Consider the following 12,535-nt stretch of genomic DNA (forward strand, 5'->3'; position numbering starts at 1 on the left):
GGCTCTGAAATTTAAGCACAAAAGATGCGGTGTGTTTTACTTTTTATATACACATAACTGGGAAACTTCTATTCATGTGTTTGTCAGGAGAAAAAAGGCAACAGCCTTGGTATTCAGAATTAATGTTAAAAATCTTCTGGTTTTAGCTTTTACTTTTTGTAAGGATGTCCATTTACTGACTTACTGTGGTGCATTTTGAAGAAGTTATTACATAGCCTGCAAAGGAAAAACCGACTGAAGGGAGGTGTTCCGAGAAGAGGGAGAGTACGTTATTGATTTCTTTGGAAAGCATTGCTTTGTAAGGCGAGACAAAAGGGTTAATCCAGGTACCTCAGTTCCCATCTGTAACTTAATACCATTATGAGGCTTAACTCCAACAACTCTGAGACTTCTAGTTTAACCTTTTCTGAGGAAATTATTAGGGGATATTGACATATAACTGTTATTACATTTGCAAACTTAGAATTATTAGTTAAAACTCTCTAGTCTCTCGGAGGGGAGGAGCTCCTTCAAGCATATTGATACCAATATTGGTCAGATTCCAAGTTACACAATTCCTTTTTATGTGTTCATGTGAAAAACAATCCCTGAATTAGCTAGATTCTGGGAAAAATAATTCATGTGCTCCGTAGTGACAGGTTGATGGGAACAGTTGAATTTGTCAGATGATTCTTTAGAAAAGAGATGGAAAATTTTGAACACTAGCACACAGGAGGTCATTTTCCATACGTTTTCAGCTCTTCTGTGTCTCCAAAGAGGAAAGAGGAGGTAAAGTTGAATTGAAGACCTTTAAATACTTTAATCAAGACCTTTAAATACTTTGAATTCAAGACCTTTAAATAAATAATTTTCTAAATCGTATCTTAGCTGACAAGTACAAGATCACTAATACTTAGTAAGCAATTGCAATTCCAGGCAAGGTGTTTTTGCAAAGGGTGTTTCTAGCTACTTCACATCTTGCAGGCAAACAGAGCACAAAATCACTTTGTGCCACTCCTGTGTGCTACAGCTCAATGTTCCAAACCAGTCCATCTTCTAGATTGGAAGGAGAGAGGCAGGATGTGGCAGCTGCTATTAATTATTCAATTAATCCTACATTTATTATTTTCTTATTCCGTTTTGAAGACATGATGAATTATAAACAGTTCCAAAGATAGGTGCCCTTTCTCTAGGCTGATAATTCAATCTTTTGAATTAGTATTAATTAACTGAAGAGGAGGAGGAGGATATTACATGGCTATTGACACATCTAAATTAGGTTCAGCTGTTCTTCTGTAAGCTCAGCTTTAGCATTTAGAATACACAGAATTTAGAGTAAATATTCATTATTTCATCCTCAAAGTAACATGAAAAAGTACTGCTTGTTCTCCAAACTGGTACATTCTTCTATAAGCACAGAAAAACAACAAAACACATATAGAAATTCTGAGTAATTTAAGAGCCCACTCTGCAATGACTAACAGATTCTTGCAGTAGGCAAGAATGCAAGGAGTTTATACTTTGCATTTTGCCCAGTTCTTCCAGAGAAGGAAATTGGTAGAGCTGTAGGAATTACATGTGGTTTTATTTCCTAGAACTAGCTGGTCTATGCTTAAGTACCATAAAATAGCTGCTATTAATTGTAAATTTGCTTGCAAGCTTTTTTTGTAATACAGGGTAATAAGAATGTTACCATTGGGGCAGCGCGATGCTTGCTTACATTCCTACGCAGGTGATGAACTTGAGCCCTTGACATAAAATGATCTGCAGAAAAACAATCTCCAGAGCACACCCCTGCCTGCCTTTTGGCTTCTTGCTTTCCACTGAAACGGGCAAAATAAGTTTCCAGATCGTGAATGCTTTCCTAATACTTTTGAGATTCATTGCAGTAAGGGTCACATTCAGCAACAAATGAAGGAGGTTAGAAGAGGCTGTGCTCTGATCTCAGCTTCACAGTTGCAGTTGTTTGAACAGCAGATAATGATTAAGCAGCTGGTTTTCCTTTGTAACTAAGTTAGAAAAATATTTATCTATGCAGCAAAAATTAGGTGGAACTCGCCAACTTGTTAAGAGATCCATACCTGCTCCAACAACTTCCTACACGCGTGCAAATGTTACTTAAATGCAAACAGGAAGCCTAGAAACCAAACAACGAAATCACATTACTGTTTATATGCATTAATTAAGATGGTTCATTTGTTTTCATATTATTACGCAAAAGATTTAATTAGCTTTTATTCTGGGGAAAAAAAAAAAATCATTAGCGTCCTGCAACTTCCTTTTATAAGTTATAGCCTGATGGGGAAAAGATGAGCTTCACCTTCCTGTGAAGGAAGGATGTTCAGCACTGAGAAAACTTGCGTTTTCATCACCTCTAATAAACGTGAACTTCAGGTTTTGAAGCAGAACAGGAATGTGGAAACACTGCTTGCAACCTTCCTTTACAAAATATTTCACATGAGTATAGAAGGGAATACACAGGATAGATATCTTCCCACTGCCAGCCGCAGGAAGCAGCTTCTGAAAGACTGCAGCTTCACAGTACCCGTTTCAGCATTCTCATCTGACAAGAAATTTCATTTAAATTTCTGCAATAAGTGATGTGTTTTACTGCACATTCTGAGGTGAGTACTGAGTTGCTTGGGGTGTTTCCTCTGAGGGGCTGCCATGGATGATAACGAAACCAAAGGTCTTTGCAATCCTGCTGAAAAAGCGTGTGTGTGTATGGAATCACACTCCCCAAAATGTGATAGAACCAAAAGAGCAGGAGGTTAGTGATCATCAGCTTTCTAGCCAAGAAGCAGTTCATGCCCAGCACATGAGTAATGTGGGGACTATCTGTGTATGATACATACAGTGAGTGCATCCATTGTTTTTGCACCAGAGCTACCTGACGCTTCAGTTTGCTCCCCCCCAGGTAAACATGCCCCCAGAACTTTCCTGACACAGCAGCACATCCTGAGGACCAGACATTAGTGGTCCCACCCAGCCTCTGCCAGCTGGTAGACTCTTCTAGCCCTAAATCCCCGCTCCCTGTGTCCCAGCTGGTCTCTGAGTTGGGATGTGAATTCCTCCTTAACTGTCTCACCTTGCAACGAGGAAAATAAAGCAGGGAAATTCTGGTGTCTTCCAGTGCATTCGCGCTACTCCTCCTGAAGAACAAGTGGCGTTTCCCACTGGTGTCGCCAGACAGTAGGCCACTACCTTCAGCTGCACAAAAAAGTTAAGATACGCTCCCAGGGTGGTGAGAATACTAGTAATTCAGGTATGACTTGGCAGCCCAGACATTCCCAGCCTGACCTAGGTTCATAGGTGTAGTCCTGGAGACTGGTGGCACTACCTGCTTGAAGATGGCCCGCTTGGCTTTGCGCTAGCCACAGCCGAAACAGATCCATCCCTGTGGTGGATCTGGCTGGATCATCTGCCCCAACGCATTTACAGTCCACTGCATCCTCCTCCCTTCTGCAGATCCCTGTTACAAAGAGACAAGAGAGGGCTCTACCTAAAGGTTGGTGACTGCTCCAGCGTGATGGGGGATGGATTTACGAAGGGCGGCTGCCTTCAATTAGTTCTGAACTTTCCCACCTGCCACCAGTAATAGAAATTGGGCTGGGTGACATGCAGGGCTGCCTGCTTCAGTGCTGTGTTGTGCTGATGTCTCTCTTATCCTGGGTCCAGCGCTGGTAGGAGCTCTCTGCTGGGAGATGGTATGGTTTTTATTGACGGCACTGAGTGGGTGGGATTGTTGCTGGGCAGGCTGAGTCTCAGCACTGAAAAGGCACCTTGTACAGTGACGGTGAGGTGACAGCAGCTCCTGCCCAGGACAGCAAAGTGCTTTAATGGTGCTGGGTTGTTCCAGGGGATCCCTAACTCCCAGGGAAGGTGCTGGGCTGCATTGCACCATCTGGAGGTCTTTGGTCCTGGCCAGGAGCCCTGTTGCTCCTGCGTGCAGAAGGGGGGTGTCAGCACGGGCCATTCCTGCTCCTAGGCAGTGCAGGGGTCTCGCTCTGGCAAGATTTTTCTGTTGCAACTTTTGTTCTAATCACACCAGGTTTATTAGGGTGCTGGTATCTTCCTGTTTCTCTCTAGATAAATGTGCATCAGGGTTTGGTTTTTTTTCAGGGGCCATTTGGAGAGGAAGCTCTTAGATGGCTTGAGTTTTCCCAACACAGCCTGTCCTGCACTGAGTGGATAGATAGAGTCTTAATTTAGGATGTTCTGCAGTGCCCAAAATTAGCCAGTGAGAATGCTCCTCTCAGGACTTGCCTTCATTGCTTGAGCAGTACGGCTGATGCAGGTTTATGAAATAGAAGCACCACACCTCTAAAGCTGCTTTAGTCTGTGCACAACACAAATCTGGGAGCTAGAATGAGTGTGGCTGGAAAACAAACAAACCCTTGGCAATAGGAGAAATAGAATATAAAAGCAGAGAGAATGGTGCAGTGGATTGCTCTTGGGAAGCTGCTATTTGACACAGTGACACGTGACACTAATGTCATATGATGTTTTATTGCCAGCTTTTAGGTGCATCCTCTGCTCGTGAGGTCAGACTGCAAAGTCCGCTTGACTTGGACAGGAAGGGAATTTAAATGATTGCACTCTACAAAGAATAACTTGAAGTAGATTTGCACATAACTAGTTGTGTGGGTATATGGTGGTCAGAATGTTGTCATCTTAAAAACTAGTATCCTGAGTCCTAATATAAGTGGGAAGTGGAGTTTTTAACCTTTGTGATGATATAATACCCCTATTTCTAGACTTTGTGTTTCAGCATTAGATTGCACATTTGTTGCTGTTCCATGGATAAATATAAAGCAGCTGCTACCTCTAGAGCGGTGCCATCTCAGACAGCATCAGGCTCACAGCACCAAAGCCAGGGAGAAAAGTTTTCTGTGAGGACTGGCAGTTTGCCCCGAGGAGGGACTTAGATCACCCTGTGAGCGCTTGCTGCGCAGAGCACGGAGTCCTGGGGTGCACCCTCTTTTCTGCCACAAAACTCTTCCCTTGCAGCCTCCGTAGCTCCGGCCGAGGCACAGGGCGGCCGCTCCGCAGCTCATCCCACAGCTGCCGCATTTCCAGCTGAGCTTCTGTGGTGTTGCCGACGCATCTGACATTATTCTCACTTTTATGACTGGCGATATTTCTGTGAACCCTGGTCCTGAATCTTATAATTGGCTGTGTACATTTTAGGAAAACAAATTGGTTTTGAGAGGAAGTGCACTTTATGGGCTAAAAACCTAAGCTTGACTTAAAATCCCTTCATTTTATAGCCAAATTTATAGCTTCATTTTGGTTGGCATTTCATTAGTTATGAGGCTGGATTAGTCAGCGTTAGTGACATCTGCACTGGCTTTGTGGAGACGTCGGTGGATGATGGACAAAGGTAATTAACAACTCACATTTCCAGTCTTAATTATTGACAGAGATTTAGTTCTCGCCTGCAGTTTGATGTAGGATGCCGAAAGCAACGCAGCACAAGTCATCACCCAGCTGTTGGTGGGTTGTCCTGCTGCAGCAGGTGTTCTTTCGCAAGCCAGAGAACGCCGCCCTGGGGAGTCTCGCTCCGGCCGTGCTCGTGTAGGGGGACCGCCTAGCAGTTATCTATGGCTGATGAACCTCCGGAGAGGGCACGCCGGTGCCCCTCCGCGCTGGGTCGCTCTGCCTGCTCGGGGCCCCGGCAGGGAAACGGCACCGCGCGGCTCCGCCGCGGGCCCGCGTCGCTGCCGCTGGCGGCCGCCTCGCGCGCCCGGCGCGCCGCCCCGCCGCCAGGCGGCACTGCAGGCTCGCGCTGCGGCCTGGCGCCCGCCGCCGCGCTCCCCGGAGGGCCCCGCCAAGGAACAAAAGGGTCGGGTTCTGCTTCTGCTCCGTTTCGGAGACAAAATGCCACCAGAAAAATCTTTTATGCAAACTAGGTGATAACCATTTGTGGACCCGATTCCCCCCCCGGTTACAAACAACGTTACACGAATGACCGGCAAAGCCATCGTTGCAGAGTGCATCTGCAATCCAGGACCATGGAAAAGGAAAAAGCAATCTGTTTCCCCTTGTGATAAAATACCGTGTAATGCTAAACTAACGGCATACGAAACAGTGCGTGGCAAACTTGTGAAATGTGCAGTCTGGCTGCTTTGCAGTTCGGCATCTTTTTGAGAAGGTTCCCGTCTCTAAGATCTTTTAACATAAAGCTGACGGTGTCGATCTGCATCGTGTGCTTCTGTTGTAACGTGAGTGCTGACAACGTGCGGTCCTGGTGTCCCTTCTGGTGGAAGCTCTGTTTTCTCCCGTCTTGTCACATGTTAGATGCAAAAAAAAATAATCAGCGCTTATCATAGCTTAAACCTTTTTATTAACTTTCAGTTACCTGAACAATGAGAAAGAGAGAAAAATCTGTGGCAGAGTTTTAATTAAACTTAGGTAGAAGACATGCTGCGTTAAGGGAAATTCCAGCTGCAACTCTTGCTTGACATCTCCGTGCACTATAAAGTAATGCCTAGCTTTGGGGAAAGCAGAAAGGCTGTGTCGAGATCGTGCACCAGGTAAAGGCCAGCAGGAGAAGCCCTGAAAGTCTGAATTTTCATCTTTTACAAATCAAATAGAGAGATGACAGCAGGTGGTTAGAGAGGTTTTTGTTCTGTTTTTGAAGATGTCAGGATTTTTCTGCAATAATAGCAAGTCTGGCATCAGAAAGGGCCTTGCAAATGTTGCTGTTAACCATGGGAGACAGCAGTGCTTGACAGCAGGAGCTGTGTCATGCTAAATTAGAAAGGGCTTGAACCAAGCCCACAGGCCCCCTAATATCTCAGAAATCAGTGTGTGTTGATCTCAATGTGCCCTGTCTTTATCTGAAATAATTTCTTCACTTTAAAGAGTGAGGCATTTCAACAAAGCATCTCTTCTGTAGGTCCCTCTCCCGTTCCTCCCTCCCTGTTCAGCGCCGGTGAGAGCAGAGATGTTTCCACGACAACAAGCCATGCTGTTGCCTCAGGTGACAAACTATAACTTCAATAAATAATCACTGAAAATAGCTTCAAACAATTAATTAGGTAATGGAAATGTTATTTTAATAGGGCTTAGATGCTTTGGAAGTGGTCTACAGACCAAATTCTGATCAAGAATCTGTCTACAATCAAAGCTGAAGCTACCACCTGAAGGTCAGGATGGATATCACTGTCTGAATGCTCTGAGAGCCCTCTGTTTTTAACAACCTGCAAGTTCAAAAGCTATTCAATCAAAAGGATGCAATGCAAAGCAAGTTTATGTTCTTTTGGTGCTAAATTTTGTTCAAAGCACATACTGGCAGGAAATAAGTTCAAGGAATTCACCACCTTCATCACCAAAGGCAGGCCATGGCTGGTGCGCTGCTTGTGCAGCGTGCCCCTGCGCCAGCGTGGGAGACAGATGATGAGCCCAGCAAATGGTTTTGCAATAAATGGATTTTTCAGTCTTCTTTTTACAGAAGATGGTCTCCTAGAGTTATAAATGGATGATTCATAAATCTCTCCTAATGCCACTTCTAGTAACAGTTCAATTGATCTTTAAGCGTTGTTTAAAAAGTGAATCTCCATGGGAGTATTTCAGTCCTATATCCTGAAGTTTCTCTAGCCCAGGGCAGCTCTTCTGTCTTGCAGCTTAGAGGTAACATGGTCTGTAAGCCCAGACGGATACGCTGAGTACATGCATGTGCCTTATATCACAGTTCTCATATTGCGTGGGTACTCTTTGGGACTGGTAGTTGTCCTGATAGAATTTCTTTTTTGCTTTAATTTTGCTTTAATTATTATATTAAGTTTCTCCAAAATAGTGCATCTGTGAGGCAGGAGCAAGAAAGGCAACGGCTGCTACCTTTCTCCATCCTGTTAAGTCTGTGGGTTATACAAACACCTGCCTTTGCAATGCCAGACGTGCTCCTACTCGCTTCAGAGGCTGGCTACGGGTTACGACCTACCTTTCTGTGCAAAAAACTTTCAGTCTTTGGATGAGGGACTCTGCACTGCTCCTACTGAGTGTTTTTCTCAAGCAGCTCCCTTTTGGGGGATTATGGCCTTCCTTTTCAATAACTAAAGATGCCTCTTTGCAGTATGCTGGGGTTCATCCCACTGTTGCAGTGTGTCACTGCATGATCAGGTTGTTGAGAATAATGTAAAACACAATATAATGAGCACTAAAAGCTGGTGAGATTTCTTCTACGGAAAGTTTTTGAGGCAGAAAATGGTGATTTATCTAAACTAAGTTAAGACATGCAGAAGCCCTGTTGGTTTTGTTATAATTTTGTCAGGTCAAGGATGAAATTCAGGTTTGCTGCAGGCATGGTAAGAAAAATCTCACAAGAGCTGTTGTTTGGGATGTTCACATAATGCAGGGAGGCCTGGCTCTGGCCTGTCACCTGGCCCAAATCTGTGGAAGAAGAGAACGGAGGGAAAGGTGTATCTGAAGGCTCATAATTAATTAATAATAATTATTATCCCGGAAGGTAAAAGATTGCATTTCTAAGCTGTACCAATCAGGGAATAGATGCTGCATCGTAGCATCTCATGTAGGGCAATCACAGCCCTGTCCCTGTTTCACTCTGAGTTTTCATTGTGGGACTTCTTTATTTCCCCTTGGAAACTCTTGAAGATCTTGTTTCGGCTCCTGTGGGGATGAGACCAATATACAAAGCCTCAGGGTTTCTCCAGAAAAAAGATGCCTTTTCTCCACTTGCTGCAAGAGAGCAAACGATGTGGGTCTGGGCCATAGCAGCACCCGGCTCGTGTGTGTTGGGAAGGGAGGAGATGCACGCGGGGCCACTTTGGCAGGTGGGTGTGCATAAGGCAGCTGTGAACCTCCCGGTGAATCGCTGCAGGGCTTTGTGTCTCGTACGTGACAGTTGCCTCTTTGTGGCAGATTTTTTAATTGAAGGTTTAAACGGTTAAACTGCTTTCTTAATGCATTGGTGGTTGCTAAGATACAATCGCTCAGATTCTGTAAATCTTCCACTTGAAATACAGTATATTGGCAAATGGGGCTTTCCTCTCTGACAGCTCGGGAGACGGGGAGATGACGGGGCACTTACCATTATGCCGATGAGAAACTGCTCCTGCAGCCTGCAGAGGTTGCTGTGGTTGGTCCAGTGGTGGGAGTCAACGGGATTTTAGTGGCTTCTGGCCACTGGATGTGGCCCAAGGAGGAGGCTAAAGGGAGAACGCGGGGAGTCATAGGATGAGGTGGAAGGAAAGGCAACGCAGGGAGAACGGGCAGGCAGGCAGCACGGGGGCAGAGCGGGGGGTAAGGCTGGGGATGGACCGTGCAGAGGGAGCCAGGGAAATCTTTCTGTCCCCCACTTTAGACAGCTTCAGGCTGCAGTTGTTCTTCCTGAGCAAGAACTGCCCCCTCTGCTCTTTTATAATGAAGGGTGGATCTCAGGAGAGTCTGGGTTTGGGACTGGTTTGCCAGGACAGACTTTTCTTGGGGATAAGCTGTGCAAGGAGAGATTTCTGGCAGCTCCACAAAAGGATTAGGAGACATCACATTTAAAAGTAGCACTGGATTCCTGGATATTCATTAGCAACATTACAATAGCAGCTCAAAATAGCCAAACTTTTTAAAAAGAAGCCTAGCTGAGCCCTACTTGTTCACAAAATATGTGGAGGAAGGTGGTATAAAATAGTGCAGCTTATCTCTTATTTCAAACTAAAGTAAGACTTTAGCTGCTAAGGTTGCAGAGAATATTTTTAACATGTTGACAGAGTGCAATTGATGCAGCAACATCTAGCTGGGTTTGCAGATCAATAGCTGTGAGAAACGGAGAGTGCAGCTGTTTATCTCGGAGAGGTGTTAGCAGAGATGTCAGAGGATGATAACTGAGCCGGCCACGTTCTCCTCCCCACCTCTTCCACCAGACAATCCAAGATGTGCATAAATTTGCTGCGAGCATCATCTCCTGTATCACAAACCAATGGCAATGCCAGTATCTCTCCTATCTGAGGCAAACCTCAGCTTCCTCCTGCATCTTCCCACCAACGTGAGAAGCAGCATGGCCCAGGGCACCTAGCAGAGCTGTTGGGCGTGTTCAAGCCTCGCCAAGGAGAAACAAAAGCAAGAGCCTGCAGGGCTGGAACATTGGCACAAATTATTGACAGTGGGGTCTCACTCTGGTGTCCTGCTTGGGCAGCATTTATTTGATAGGTAAAGCATGAAAGAATATCAGCCTCTTTGCCCGCCAGTCTGACACCCTAATTCCAGTTTCAATTACTTATTATTTATCACTTACAGTGATCCCCCCCCCCCCCCGGAGTTGTTCCTCCTATTAGAAATGATGATGAAGCCACAGAGGTTGGTGATGGGGTTTCTGGAGTTCTCTGAGCTAAGTTCTCCTCTCCCTGGAGCACTGTCACTTTATTACCAGATGAAGAATTTGGTCCTGTATTTGAGGTTAATCTGCTTGGGAATCTGTTGTGGTACCTTGGATCAGGCTGCTGCATGAGACATCCACATGCTGCTAGTATGACTAGTGCTAGCCTTCAGGCGAGGAGTGGCTGTCCAGAAAACCACCCTGCATCCTTTGATAGCGTCACTATTGTAGGTTTTATTCTTTTTAGCAGCCACGTTATAAAAATAATATATAGCGTCACCATGATAATTAAAATAATTGTTTAATGGAATTGTTGGTTTAAGGATGTTGTCCTACTCATTGACTGTCTCCACTTGGCAAATGGCAAGACAAGTAATTATCTGTACCTTGCCTGGCTGATTCCTATTCATGGGAGCTTTTATAGCTGAGGGAACTGAGGAGTTTGCTCAGTCAGGTGCGTCACAAGAAATGCTTTGCATCACGGGCCAAGTTTAGGGTCTCTAAGTGCCTCAAGAGTTGTGCTCACTTTCATGTGAATAAAAGTTTGATCCTTGTCCAACTTCAGAGAGAAGGGAAAAAAAAAATCACTTCTAAGAAAAGCTTTCTTATGGTGCACTCTGACAGCAAACCTTTCCAGTGTGCACGGCAAACTGGCCCATACAGAATATCCAGACTGTTTCATGGCTTCACAAAACCAAAGAAACATACCCTGTCCCAAGCATCTTATAAAATTAGGCCCAAGTTTCTGAATCTCACCCACTCCTGTTGCCTTCTGAGGTTCTACCACATGAGCAAGATAAGTGAATTCATGCTCTAATTTTAGACTTAATGCAATTTGCTGAGAAGACTGCAAATGGAAAAGGATTACTATTGGGAGTGGGAGCAAATTGATGATAATAATGTTACTGAAAATTGGACATAGAAGGCAAACAATCCTTATACTTGCCCTCTCATCAGGGATTAATAACCACAACCTTGGAAGGCTCCAAAGGACTTAACTCTGCCTGAAAGCAAGACGACTTGCTGGCTGCAAACAGGAGAAGCAGGTGGCTCATGCCAATATCGCCCCCCCTCCGACCATAAAGGGTTAAATTGCCATATGCGGCTACTAAGTATGCGTGTGAAAATTTCAAAAGCATGAGAGTTAGCCATCTGGCTCCTGCTCCTGCTGGGTATTTAGGGATGAAAAGCAAAACTGGAAAGGTAAATAGTGTATTGCTTGATGTGTTGATTTTCAGCTGAGATTTCGCTCTTCAGTGCCTAGTCATATTTGTCCATCTAAATGAGTGGGATTGACTGTGTCTTCCCAAAAAGGGGGGAAAAAATTAGCTGTAAGCTCTGGGAGAGCTGTGCAAAACAACACACTGCCTAATCTAACAGCTGAGGCAAATTTATTCTGGTCTGCATCCAGAAGGAGGACTTAGCCTCTCGGTGTCTCACCCGTGTGTGCTGATGCCCAGGCGGCCTCTCACACCCCGGGGGCTGTGCAGAACAGGCAGGCAGGGTTAGCTGCCTTAGACTGAGCTTCCAAAGAAGAGCCCGAGATCTGGGACAAGCATGATGATGACTGGGGAGAGCCAGGCATCAGTTTGGACTGGGAAGCGAACGCTTTCCTAGCTTTAAGTGTGTATGCCAAGCCAGCTTTTTTTTTTCCCTTCTTTTTTCTTTTTAATTTTCCCCTGAGGTAGAGGTAGAAAGAGAGCGGGGAGGGGGGTGAAGAGGGATGCTGCTCTGCTGGTTAGCCCTCTGGTTTGTCACCTGGGCCAATGTCTGTCTCATTTGGGAGGCCGGGGCTGGACACATCCCAGACATACCCTCACGGTCCACTGTGCTGGAAGGCCTCCAGCCTGGCCAGCGATGCCACTGATGCCATTTTTTTACCCTGTGGTCGTGTGTGTCCCTTCACATTGCGTATGTCTCTTATTCCATCTGTAGGAGACTCAGACTCAAATCTCCTAAAGTCTGTCTTGGGCTATGAGCAGAGGAAAAAGCTGGTCTAAGGTGTGAACCAAAAGCATATCTCCAGCTCTGCTGTAAGTGTCTGCGCACACTCTCATCACCCGAAAGCCCCAAGTCAGGCCCACTCACAGCACTGCTTCATTCTCTACCTTCCACAACACTTGATGTTCACGTAGTCGCTTGCCCTGTGAGTCCTGATCCCTGTGACTCCTCCTCCTTTGTAAAAGGAGCTAACCAACTCTTTCATGTCTAGCTTAAAAATAAGCT

This window comes from Platalea leucorodia, assembly GCF_965183815.1.
Source record: "Platalea leucorodia genome assembly, chromosome: 6".
NCBI classification, from domain to species: domain Eukaryota; kingdom Metazoa; phylum Chordata; class Aves; order Pelecaniformes; family Threskiornithidae; genus Platalea; species Platalea leucorodia.